We start from the raw sequence: 13,573 nt of genomic DNA, 5'->3' as shown, positions 1-13,573 counted from the left end.
AATGCCTACATTTATTTAGAGAGAAAGCGGGGAAAATATTTAAAGAAGAAACTCAAATTTGATGTATATAAGAGAAATGAATAAACATTATATAAGGATCATAAATGTACCATAAAATATTTTTGGTTTCGTCAAGTCCTGGATATATATAAATATTCACTAATATATGTAATGAGAGACTAGAAATGACAGAGAACACTTGGGGATATGAATAAAGATCAGGTGAGATATTAATGAGACCTATTTATTTTACCATCCTGCATAATAGTAACTGGAAATGCCTCCATGTCTAAATGAGGGCCCTAAGAGAGGAAATGAGGTAGTACTGAGGGTGACTTTAACGGTAAAGTCGTTTTGAAATTTCAGTTTTGTAGATCAAGTGCATTCTCAAGGCAAAGTAAACTTGCTCTGTAGCTGACCCAGAGACCAGAGCTGCGCCTCTGGCAGGGTGTTTCGCTCTGCCCAGTGAATAGAAAGCACTGTCCCGGAGGCAGTATAATTTAGTCTGTTCCCTCTCCAATGTGAACAGGAGTTAACCAAGCGCCTGTTCCCTGAAGCACAGTTTAGAACACTGTCCCACACATCCTAATCCGTAAAGCTGCTGTCAAGCACTTCCTGAAGTGTGAGTTGCCCAGGAAGTCATCTCAGAGCCAGAGCGGTCTTGGGAAGTTTGCCTTTGGCGCCTCTACTTCCCAGCTCCTTAAGTGCCCCCACTGTCATCCCTGCCCAGCCACTCCGTGCATCACCCGCCCCCAACCTCTCAGACTATGTATCCTCCATCCCCATCCCCATCCCAAGTTACCACGTGTCAACCCACCTAACGCGCATCTTTCATAACCATCTTTAAAATGCACCTTCTGTACTGTACATAGACTGCTGATTTCTGGAATAACACACTTTCCTTTTATCGTCTCTTCTTTTTCTTCTTCTTTACCTTGACACTTCAGCCTGGCTATCTAACTCACACTCGTGTTAATAGGATCCCAAGGTGCACACATTCAGCATCGGAAGGAAGTACTAGCTGAAGTGCTTTCAATGAGGCATCAGACCTTCGATCATGATTATCAGGTCCCCAAAGGAAAGTCCCTTAATCATGCCAGCACATTATCTTTATGAAGAAGCTCTGGGCTTCGTTACTTTCAAACGCGCTCTGAAAAATGGGCTTTGGCTCCTAATGTCAGTAAATGTCAAATGGTTCCCTTTCTCCTCATCTTAGCTACACGAGGATGATTTCATTAGGAAACACACCTTGGGCTTTTCAGTGAAGATTCTTTTGCACTTAATTTCCACGGATAGCAGTGTTTCTCTATGATACCAAACCATATCTATAGCACAAAAATAGAGAGAAGAGATAACATATGTAAAACAATAAAATATATGTTAGCCAATAAACTAGTACAAAATGATCTCAAGGCAAATTTTAATGAGGCTTTCTGATGTGTTTAAAGGAGGAAGAATAGGAAAAGGGAGAGAAGGTAGGAAGGGAGAAAAACATAGAGGGAGGGAGGGGGGCAGGCAGGAAGAAATTAATGACAAAGGGAAAAGGTTATTTTGTTAAACATGTACAGATACAGGCATATCTCTGAGATATTGTGGGTTTGGTTGCAGACCACCGCCAATAGAGTATCGCAATAAAGAGAGTAACACAGTTTTTTGTTTTCCAGTGCACATAAGAGTTAAGTTCACACTATACTATAGTCTATTAAGTGTGCAATAAGATAGTGGCTAAAAAAATCAATGTACATACCTTAATTTAAAATGCTTTATTGCTAAAAAATGCTAACCACCATCCGCTGAGCCTAGCAAGCCGTCACCTTTTCTCAAGTGGAGAAAAGAAGAACTGAAAGGAGTTAAGGCCTTGCTGTGGATTAGGATTTGGCTGAAGGGGATGTTGTGGCTGATTTGCTCTTCTATCCAGACCACTAACACTTTCTCCAGACCAGCAGCAGGGCTGTTTCAGTTTCTTATCGCTCGTGTGCTCTCTGGAGTAGCACTTTTAATTTCCTAGGAGGACCTTTCCTTTGCATTCACAGCTTAGCTGTTTGGCTCAAGAGCTGTGAGCCTGGCTTGGCGTCCAACATGCCTTCCTCACTAAGCTTAATCATTTCTAGCTTTTGATTTAAATTGAAAGACTTGGGGCTCTTCCTTTCACGGGAGCACTTAGAGGCCATTGTAGAGTTTTTAATTGGCCGAATTTCAATATTGTTGTGTCTCAGGGAATAGGGAGGCCCAGCAGAGGGGGAGAATTGGGAAACGGCCCATCAGTGGAACAGTCAGAACATACACATTTATTAAAATCACCATCCTATATGGCCATGGTCTGTGGTGACCCAAAACAGTTACAACAGTAGCATCAAAGATGACTGATCACAGATCACCATAACAAATATAATAATAACAAAAAAGTTTGAAATATTGCATGACTTACTAAAAGTGAGCAAATGATTGTGGAAAGACGGTACCCATAGATTGCTTGACATAGGGTTCCCACAAAACTTCAATTAAAAAAAAAGTAATATCTGCAGAGTACAATAAAACAAGCACAATCAAACAAGTTATCCTGTATTATTTATTACTTTAACAAACACAAAGGGACTTACTTTGTGTACTTTAAGAATATTAACTTGCCGTGACCGGTTTGGCTTAGTGGGTAGAGTGTTGGCCTGCGGACTGAAGGGTACCAGGTTCGGTTCCAGTCAGGGGCATGTGCCTTGGTTGCGGGCACATCCCCAGTGTGGGGAGTGCAGGAGGCAACCTGCACTGATCAATGTTTCTCTCTCATCGATGTTTCTGGCTCTCTATCCCTCTCCCTTCCTCTCTGTGGAAAATCAATATATTTTAAAAAAGAATATTAACTCATAGAATGCTGGTAAGAACCAGAATAGGTAGGAACTTCTATTATCCTAATTTTACAGGTGAAGAAACTGAGCCACATAGCGAATAAAAGTTTGTGTACTTTGTTCAAGGTCACACAGCTATCAAATGGTAGAACGTGTACTTAAACATAGGCAGTTCATAAAAAGCAAATCACTTTCTTTATCATATAACCAAAAATATTGAATAAATACATTATTGAAGCTTATTATCTAGAGAAAAAAACTATAAGCAACAAAGACAACATCCTTCTAATAAAAATTTTGCAATATTAAGCAGATGATTTGTTTTTGTCATAGTCTGACATTTTAAAAAAATCACCAATAAATTTACCAATGCCATTTTTCAGCTACTTTAACTCCTAATCACTGTTAACTGGTATCTATAGTAATCCTTAAATCTTTAAACTTTTATTTTACTTTATAAGAATAACATTCTGTTATAAGTAAAGAAATGGAAATTATTTTTATAAAAGAGAAAACGGAAAAAAAGAAAGAAAAAGTACTTTTGCATTTGTTTCAGTGTCCAATAACCACTTTAGAAACATTTCAAAAAGTTTTCATGTTTCAATTTTTGGTAATCTTTGATAAAACAATAATTTTGTTGCCACTTTATTGTGTAGTTCCTATGTCTTTATTCTAATGGTATTTTCACCCAATGAAATTGATTGGATTGGATTACAAAATGCCAGCACTTACAACAACCGTGCTCAGCCTTTGAACATTTTAATCTCTAACTACTCTTTCCATTGGCTAACTAAAAAGTATAAGCTATAAACAATTCCACTCAAAACTACCAAAGATCAGAGCACTTCCAAGTGGCTCTAAGAATATTGACAAACTACACTAGATGAAGCAAAAATACTCCTAAATAATGTTAGATCACCTCAAAAATGTTGGCCAAGATAGCTTATGTGAGAAACATGATTTGAAAATCGATTTGGGCGTACTGCATAAGTGATGCCAACAAAGATTTCCTCAGATATTCTGCTGAGGATATCAAAGGTTTGTAATATCAACTATTGTAAGTTGACAGGAGCTTCTGAAAGAATCCTCTGGCTAAAAGATTGGCAGAGGTTCTAGGAAGTACCAGCAAGTAACAGATTGGTCATAGAGGCCCTTGTGTACTATAATAATCCACATGTCTTGACAATAAGTGTATAAAAATATTAATGAAACGAGAGTCTACTGTGCACAGTGTAGACTTCACAGGGATAGTGACCTATTGTACTTTCTTTATAAGAGTTATGGTTATATCCACCTTGGCCTTGGATCAGCCTGGCCAACCAGAAGCGAAGCAGGTAAGGCATGTATATATTAATACAAAATCATTTCCTCCATATAAATATGTTCACATATTTAAGACATTTCATGCATTAATGCCCAGAACATTTAGTATCAATTTACAGACAAAATGAAATTTTATCCTAAAGCACTCTTTTTCATTTAATACTGATGGCAGCTGGTCTTTAAATGTGTCTGTCTTCAATGGTTATGAGCAATGCCTTTGACACCTAATTCACAGGGTCCCTTAGAAGGACAAATGAGCTGTGCTATAAAATACCTGCTGATGGTGCTTCTGCCTAAATCACCCCACGCCTTCATTAAATTGATCCCTTGATTTTTGAAGTTGATTCTCCCTTTGCCTAAGATGTGAGACTAGATTTGCTGTTCCTGGGTGCTCTGTACTTTACAATCTGTGTCGATAATGATGTCGCTGAGATGAGTCTGTCATTCCCCAGCTTCCTCACAATAATCAAAGGAAACCCAAGCCACATCTACCAGACACTGGAGCAGCGTCACCGACACCCCCTGGCAGGATGCTGCCTTCCAGATGGTGAGGGGAGCTGGGGGCCAATCAGAGGCACACAGACAGCTAAGAATCTTCCTCACAAAGCGGCGTCATAATGATAACACTGGTTCTTCCCATAGCTCCCCATAAAACGTGAGCTGCATGAGGTAAACAGGTTGCGGAACATAATGAAAAGTATATACTATAGATCTATTTCCTATAAGCCTCTTTGTTGATTAAAATAGAGAGATGAACTGTCAAGCTTTTCATTATTCTTCATATAGCCATGAGATATTCTTAATGTTTATGTAGCAGAAATAAAATTGCAGTATCTCCTGGGTCAGGAGTTATTTCAGGTTTCTTTGGAAGAATGTTCGCCATTAATTAGCACATTCCTAAAGCACCAAGATGCCTTTCCTCTTCTCTAAAAGCCTGACCTCACAATCATCTTGGTAACGCCATTTAGACCACTGCCACTAAGCAAAGCCCAGCCACAAATGTGACGCATTTGTACTGAGAAAATACATTTTGCAGAATTTTATAACGAAGCACTACGATATGACGACATATTTTCAAGAAAAATTGTTTTTTATTTGTAATTTATTGTATTGTGTTAATGTGTTCAATGTTAGCTGCCTAAATATCTGTTAGCGTTCACGAACACTAAGGAGATTCATTTCCTTCTTATGCTTCTTAGTCTTAAAAGAAAAAACTCAACAAATCATTTACTTATTTTGAAATCACTACTAAATTTTTAAGATAGCTATTTAATTTCCAATAAATCTCCTGCTAAAAAAACAAAATCCCATCTACTGCTAAATAATTGAATAAAGAAAAGCAAAGAGCCTGCTGTAATTTGTATTGCTATTATAGTTAACAGAAAGCAAACATAGTATTCCATATATCACTTTCCAGCACAGACATTGTAGAATCATGTTACATTTCTTGGGGTAAAGTGCTACTAGGAAATCAGCTCTTATACCTGCCTCTATGTCTATCTATAGGCACTGGGAAATTGACAGTGTTTCTCAGCATCTTTTTAAATATTTTTGTCCTTCTAACATAATAACAAAAGTCCTGATACATATCAATAAAAATAATAATAACAATAGGTATCGCAGAAATAAAGAGACCACTCAAAAATGTCTTTTTAAAGACATGAGTGTTTTGAATTGACATCAAGCAGATTGATTGATTAATTGGAAATGTTCATATCTTCTTAACAAGCTTGCTCTGAACATAGAATTCTTTTAGCAAAAAATAAAAACAACAACCAAAAAACAAAATAGGAATAGGCATTGACTCCCTCTCATTAATGAGAGCTCTGTAGCCTGAGAAAATGTACTGCTGGGAGACAGGGGATGACAACTTGGCCGTAGACGACATCAAAAAAAAGTGCAGCCAAAGATGGATGCAAAGAAATCCTCCCCAGGACCTGGAGGCAGCCGTGGCGTTCTGTGGTCCAGAGCGTCTGGCTTCGCTCCTACTCAGAACCAGAGAAACCAACTTTCTTTACATTTGAAAAGAGATAGCACTCACACTGACACCAGGGACATTATTTGAACCCAATGTTTATTTTAAATAAATCTATATGGTTAAACGAAACGATCTGCCTGAAGTTAGGAGGCTGAGATGTGGCCCTGGAGAGGGTGCAGAAGAGCACGTGGGATCTTGACCCACAGTCTCCTTTGGATGAAGGGACGCCCGTGAACACAGAGCCTCCACGGTCCCCTCGGCCCTGTTATGCAATCCAGAATCCAGCCTGCAGAGCCAAAAGAGGCTGTGAGGAAATGAGGGCATAGTAGTTCTGTAGTTAACAGAAGAGAGCATTTCATTAAATTGTACCACAGAATGCAGATTTGGCTTAGCATTCAAAGGATTAGGTAACAAATAATTGGAAGCAAATGTGTGGGATTTTATATATTTTGTTCAGTAAAGCTTATTTTTACCATGGAAACATTTTCATGTAAAATTTGATGTAAAATATATTAAATAAATCTGGAAATTGGAAAGATCCTACTTTACCATTCAACGGTGAACTCAGAAGTTTCTAGGAAATGGCTACAGAGTCTACAAATGTCCCTCCATTCCCAGGCTCCTGAGTTGAAATGTCAACATGCCATGATTAGAAGGAAACAGTCACACTGAAGACGCTAAGAAACTCTGGCATCCTCATTCCATATAGCAAGTTTTGGAAAAGGAGATATTTTCTACCAAATCAGCTCCAATTTATTTTCTGCCTTTTGTGGGATACTGCAAACCTAGCTACCAATTAGTTTTGTTACTATCGTGTAACACTATACCCTTTACACCCAACCTCACAACAAGACTTTTTCCTGGTTTGCAGTGTTTTCAGTGTTTGCATGAGAAAAAGCCTTTAGAAAGTGATTGGACATATAGGGCTACTCTAAAAGCATCTGAGTTAGAGGACATTTAAAAAGAAATGCCAGCTTTCACACTCACCATCCACCCTAGCCCTGAGGGCAGGGACCTTCAGTAGGAAGAAGCTGGGCATTTGCTGCTATGGTGGCATGTCCCAATCACTGGCTGGGGTTAAGGAGACCACATGTTCAAACAGCATTGCTCTGTAATAAGGACTAACTGGAACAATATGAAAACACAATGGGTCCTGAGGGTCTGTGGAAAGAGGTAGGGCTTATGAAAATTTTGTAAGCAATATAAGAACTCTATGCCTATTAAAGTCCTACCCTTCCCCTAACTTCCTCTTTCTTTAGTTAAATACCTCTTCATCTTGGCTCCCCAGGCTTGCCATGTCTGCACATGTTGGGTTGCAATCCTTTCTCTGTCTGGAATGAATCCTTTTTGGTGAAGAAATACCTAGTTGATATTCAGTTGACACTAGAACTTCTGTCTTGCACACTCATTCACATTGAACCACTTTTCCTGATGGGAGTGTGCATTCCCTCAGGTCTCTGTGTTACAAACAAACAAACAGACAAACAGGAGGAGGATGGGAAATAGATCCCAGGGAAGGGCAAGGAAAGCGTTTGGAAAACCAACAAAGGGGTCATGTATTAGAGGTGGAAAGAGCGGGTCATGGGCTGTATTGGCTGTTCAACCAGAAAAAATAGCTTGGAGGAGGCAGGCTTTGACAAATGGGTGTGAAAAGTGAAAGCAAGTTCTGGTGATGCTTATTCTGCCTTCTTATCACAGTTCCACTGCTAGGTGGTTTTTCTTATTTTCTTCCTGGAAAGGGCATTCAGTTTCTGACACACATTTAACACCCTCTCCCATATCCGCTTCTGAAATCCTTCTGAAGCCATCAAATAGTCTTTTTTTTTTTAAAGTGCCTCTTTAGAGGTTTTTTATGATAAAATGTTACTCTCAAAAACAGCTACAGGAAGCACCCCACATTCTCATGGACAGCACTCAGGATTACGGCTGTCCACTGGCACTGCCTTGATTATTTGTTAAGCCCTTGAGGAGAGAACACATCAGTATTCGACAGCACAGCTATGTTCTTGATATTATATAAAAATAACAATTGTAGTAGCTTTATCTTTTTTTTATTATCTGCCCCCCCCCCCGGCTTTATTGAGATATAATTGACACAAAGGCCTTCGGATTCTTACACCACAGAGTTCTGTGCCTGAAATGGCTGAGGGATAAGTAATTTAATCCCGAATGGAAAAATATTGATAATTTTATAGAGAAAGTTTAAATCAATTTCTTAGTTTGGATTTTCTAAAACAGAGAAAAGAGCTAGGTTGCAGGTAGTGGATAAGAAGCGATGGAACAGGAGAAGCCAGATAAAGAAAGAGATGAGTCCAGTAAAGTGTTCATGGTTAAGGCTGCAGCTGTGAGATGCCTCCTAGTATTTACCAGGTAGGGTGGGCAGACAGGACATTTACCCACCAACTGCCTTCCCCCAGGGCCTGAGGCTGTCTCTGGGAGCACAAACTCATCGGCATTTCTCAGCTGTGTCTGTATATGGGTTGAAAAGAGCGTCTGTTTCTTAATAACAAAACCAAACAAAATAAGAACACACAAAAAGGCCCGAAAAAGAAAAACAGAGATAGACAGAGGGCGATTGAGGTGGAATGGACTGTGTGCGCGCATGCAGACTGTCCACCAGCTGCAGATAAAATCAGAAATGCTTTCCTTTACCCTCACAGGGCTCAGAACTGCACATGCTCAATGGTAAACTTTGTCACAGACTCTTCAATGTGGTGGTCAGCACAGTCTCTAGTGAATACACAATGAGCAGTGGAACAAGCTAAGGTCCCCACTGCTGCAGCCAGTACCAAAGGCAACCAACCATGGGTTTATCATCTTCCCCTCTGTTACATAGCTGAGAACTCAGAATTGTGCAGTTTTAATTTGTTTTAACCCTGTCTGATTCCTTCTGCATTGGTGCCAGTTGCTTTTGCAAAGGGCACTTTGCAGCATGGTCCTAAATGGTTGAATGAAATAGTCATGGTTATATGGACAATTTTTTCAAAATCTTAATCACATTTCTCAGTGCACACCTTGTTTTTGTTGTAAGGAGAGAAATCTTAAATTTTCATCAATTCTTTTGTGCATCTGTATATAGAGATGGCCCAATTTAAAGATATATGTGTCACTCATATCACATTATTATTTAGATAATTATTTACATTTAACTAATAATTTTCCCACAAATAAATGTTAATGTTTTCTATACCAGGAATTTGAGCAACATAAGACCATATTCCTAAACTTAAAATAAGGAGAAATTTGGCACCTAAAGAAAATCAAGAATACTAAAGATGCATAGATTACTTAATTTTACAGTTTGCTTCCTGGATACATGCAGAATTCTCCATTTTTGTTTGTGTGAGCTCTTTAATTCTATTATATAAGTATTTCATAAAGTGGGAGAATGGAATAGTTAATAGGATTTTTAGAACTCAGAGTAGAGCAACCAATTTCTGGGCTTCATACCTAGTTTCATTCTTGAGTGTTTTTCATTATTCTATATTTCATTATTTAAAAATTTAGCAACCATCTGCAGCTGACTAATGTCACTATTTGTATTTAAATCACAGCATTGTTTTAGAGGGAATTCCTGTAGGACTGCCAATTCCAGCTCTCTGATGTGGGCTGTAAATACAGTTCTTCAGCTCTAAGTATGCCCTACCACTTTCTCTTTTAAGGATAAATATTCAGAAAATTGCATTGGAAGTGGCGGTAGGGATAATTAAAAGAAATAATAAGGCGATTTTGGCTAAATATATGGGAGTCGTAAAACAATTTAATTAGCTGTAGATAATTGCATAAGCCAGCAGATCAGAGGGAAGAAGAAACAACTTGGTAGAGAAGCCATAATGAACTATCAGGAAAGATCTGGAGGTCACAAGGGACCACTAGCTTCCACATACCAATAGGGTTACATATTTTATTAAATTGCTGCATGAAATAGAAGAGTAAGAAAAATGAAATCTGGGGACTAAGAATCATAAAACATATTAAAACCTGTCAAAGATCTACACTGAAATAGTGTCTGTGTACAGATGGTAAGTTCTATCAAATCTCAGGCAATAGATAATTCTGTTTCTAGTTAATAATTCTGACTTTAGTTAATGTGCTCCAGAGTATAGAAATGATTTAAAGCTTCCAAATTTATTTAGTATATTGATATTAAAATCCGACAAAGATAGACCAAGGAAAAATTAGACCAACTGCCCTGGCTGGGTGGCTCAGTTGGTTGGAGCATCATTCCATACACCAAAGGTTTTGGGTTTGATTCCTGGTCAGGGCACATAACCACATTGTGGGTTTGACCCCCAGTCAGGGCATATTTGGGAGGTATCTCTCTCCCTCACTCTCTCTCTCTAAATATCAATAAAATCATATCCTCAGGTGGGGATTAATAAATATATGAACAACTTTTTTTTATAATACGGGTGCAAAAATTCTAAATAAAGTATTGGTGGGTTAAGATATAAATATTTAAACTGATTAAATTTGGAAACAGCATTTTCAATTTGTACCCTTTCTCTGTTCTTTTAAAATGATGGATTATAAACATGTTTCAGCACTGATTGAAAGGAACCGAAGCAAACCCCTTGCTCCTTTTACAGAAAGAGGAAGTCATGTTTAGGTTGCTCCAAACTCAGGCAGTAGGATTAATAGATCATAAATTCCTGCAGGCTGGCAGTGTCCAGAGAGAAATAAATTCAAGCTGTGTCTACAGAGACACGACCATTGACCTGATGTTTTCAGCTTGCAAATGTTCTGAAGTCCCAAGAGAGACATGGAAATAGCAGAGAGCCATTGGCTCAGAAAAGATGATGGTTAGTGGGGACCTGACTATACCTGTGTGACAGTCAGTCAGTGGTGCTTCCTTAAACACTGGAACCTTGACAGATGCCTGGAGGATGTGTGGTGAGCCTTCAAGGAGTCACAAGCCTGGCAGGACGATGGCTCAGAGTCAATGAAAACATTTATAGAAAATAAACAAAATGACATTGGAGTTTATGAACTTAGGTTAGATCTATGCATTAGTTTAAAAAACGTCTAGCTATGATTAGAAGTGTTATATAGCCCACTAGTCTAATTTTTATTGTAAGACCAACATTTGGAAATAAATTAACATAGCTCTTCATATTAGTATTTTAAAGGGGAATACTATTATAATTACCCAGGAAATGTACAAAAAGACATTGATAAAAGTTACCTTTAATTTTTATTAAAAATAAAATATTTTTTCTACAAATGGCAGGATATCATTTTTATGCTGATCAAAAACCATCAGCTACAACCATATATAATAAGGTAATACTAGGGACATACTCATTATGATAATAATAAGACATCTACCATCGTTGGTTTTTTTTCTCTTTGCAAATTTTATGCAATATAAAGTAAGAAGAATAAACAAAAAGTATAAATATTGAAAAGGAAGAACCAAAATTATTACTATTATTTTCAGGTTGTATACACTACTTAGAAAATTTATGAGATTAAACTGTAAAACTGTTAAAAATTAAAGAGAGTTAGAAAAGTGGCCATATATAGATAATGAATTTGAAAAATTATATTTTTAATAATGAGAATTAATACTTATGTAGCACTAAAGTATATGGCAGGTGTGTCCTAAGGTAGATTACCTTTACATATCTCATTAGGATAAGGAAACCGAGATACAATAAAGTGAAGTGATTTTTTTTCCCAACTAGTAAGTGAAAGAGTCAGAAAGTGAATCCATGGAAAACTCTGTCTCTGAGTATATTGGCTATTTTGTTGTTTTTTTACTTAGCATCCATTTGTCCTTGTTCTGATAACAGTATTCTTCATCTACCCAGGGCAGGTGAGGCTACAGGGCCTGATGATCAAAGTGCTTGCCCTGTCACCAAAGAGGGGCCAAACAGCTGCTCTCTCTGGAGTTTAACCTTGAGCAATGAATGACTAAAGACCTGGAAATGTGTGGTGCTCATTCAGAGCTGCCCTGGGAAGACTCCTGTCTTGCCCTGTTTACCATTTTTTCCAAGTTGGGCTCTTTTAGCCTTCCTTCCAACTCTACTGGTGGCAAGAAGAAGAATCTAACAGAGGCTAACAGGGAAGGGAGACTAGATGCCCACACCATCCTCACAAATTCCTTCTTTGCTTTAGTAGCCAGAATTAGTTTCTGTTGCTAGCAGTCAATGAGATCTAACTGCTGATACGCAGGTCACCACCAATTTTTTTTTTTAAATGCATAAGACTGATGAATATAAAATCCAAGATTGTGATAAACAATGCGTCAAAAAGATAGACTAGACATAGAAAAGAAAGTCAGTGTTTACATCTTAGCAACTGTTATTTTAGCTCTTAATTTGCAGTTTCACGAGTTATTATGCTTCATAATTTACATATACATCCCAAATTCTTTTGTGTGTCAAGGATTACATAAGGAAGAAATAAAGAAAGAAAAAGAGTGGGTCATTAAAACACTGATTTGGAAGCCTGTATGTATGTGGGCTGGACACCTCGACTTTAGGTGACTGGGGGTGACCATCCCATATTGGGTAACCAAGAGATGGCAGAATTTAGAGGTCTTTTCTTTGATGCTTTAGAGCTTTCTAGAGAATTCCTCTGAATACCTGCCAGAGGAAGGTAAACCCTTACTTATTTAGGTTCTATTAGAGAAAACTGGGGAGGTGGGTCTAGTGCTTATATGTAGACTCCAAATAATCCTGTTTTCTACTGAAGTTTCCTCTGCCATACTCTGTCATCTTAGGTTAATTTTTTTTATTTTTTGTCAACATTTTAATGGAATCTCTGGGAGAAAGAAAATAATTACATGTGGTTAATTTACCGTTTCAACTGGAAGTCTGTTACAGACTGATTTATCAACTTTAGATACTCCCTGCCTTTCCACAATGGAAGATGAGGATTTACTCTGTTTCACAATTCTCTTCTTAAGCATCCTATATAATAAAAGGCTAATATGCAAATCGACTGAACAGCAGAATGACCGATCACTATGACACACACTGACCATGAGGGGACAGACGTTCAGTGCAGGAGCTGCCCCCTAGTGGTCAATGCACCACTCAGCCAGAAGCAAGGCTCAGGGCTGGCAAGCCCTAAGCCATCAGTCGGATATCCCCTGAGGGCTCCCAGACTGTGAGAGGGTGCAGGCCAGCCTGAGGGACCACCCCCCCCCCGCCCCCCACCCAATGCACAAATTTCATGCACCAGGCCTCTGGTGTTTCATAATGATGTTGTTGTCAATTATACGCTTTGCTAATTTTCGAAATTAAGCTATGTCTTCTTTTTGCAATTATGATCTTGATGATCACTATATAAGCTATGTTAATCTCCCATTTACCTTTCCTGTGATGTTTGTATATAGTATTATTTTTGTTTCTCATTAACTTATTTTCCTTCTTGATAAAAGAATAATGTACTTTATCATATCCTCAAAATTTTCCATCATATC

General features: G+C 38.2%; 1 long non-coding RNA gene across 2 annotated transcripts; it reads right to left on the bottom strand.

The window, feature by feature from the left end:
- Positions 1 to 2,432: 2,432 nt before the first annotated feature.
- On the bottom strand, positions 2,433 to 11,073 carry LOC107183983. Of its 2 annotated transcripts, XR_001514802.1 has the most exons (4): positions 10,966 to 11,073; positions 7,129 to 7,302; positions 6,691 to 6,763; positions 2,433 to 2,519 (listed from the first exon to the last, which is right to left on the bottom strand). It is a non-coding gene; the product is annotated as an uncharacterized LOC107183983 (long non-coding RNA). The 2 variants fall into 2 exon arrangements; XR_001514803.1 differs by lacking the exon at positions 6,691 to 6,763.
- Between the last annotated feature and the right edge of the window lie 2,500 nt (positions 11,074 to 13,573).

The sequence above is a fragment of the Myotis davidii genome, unplaced genomic scaffold (genome assembly GCF_000327345.1).
Source record: "Myotis davidii unplaced genomic scaffold, ASM32734v1 scaffold1, whole genome shotgun sequence".
Classification (NCBI taxonomy): domain Eukaryota; kingdom Metazoa; phylum Chordata; class Mammalia; order Chiroptera; family Vespertilionidae; genus Myotis; species Myotis davidii.
The sequence above is the reverse complement of the archived record's forward strand: the minus strand, read 5'-3'. Positions and strand labels throughout refer to the sequence as shown.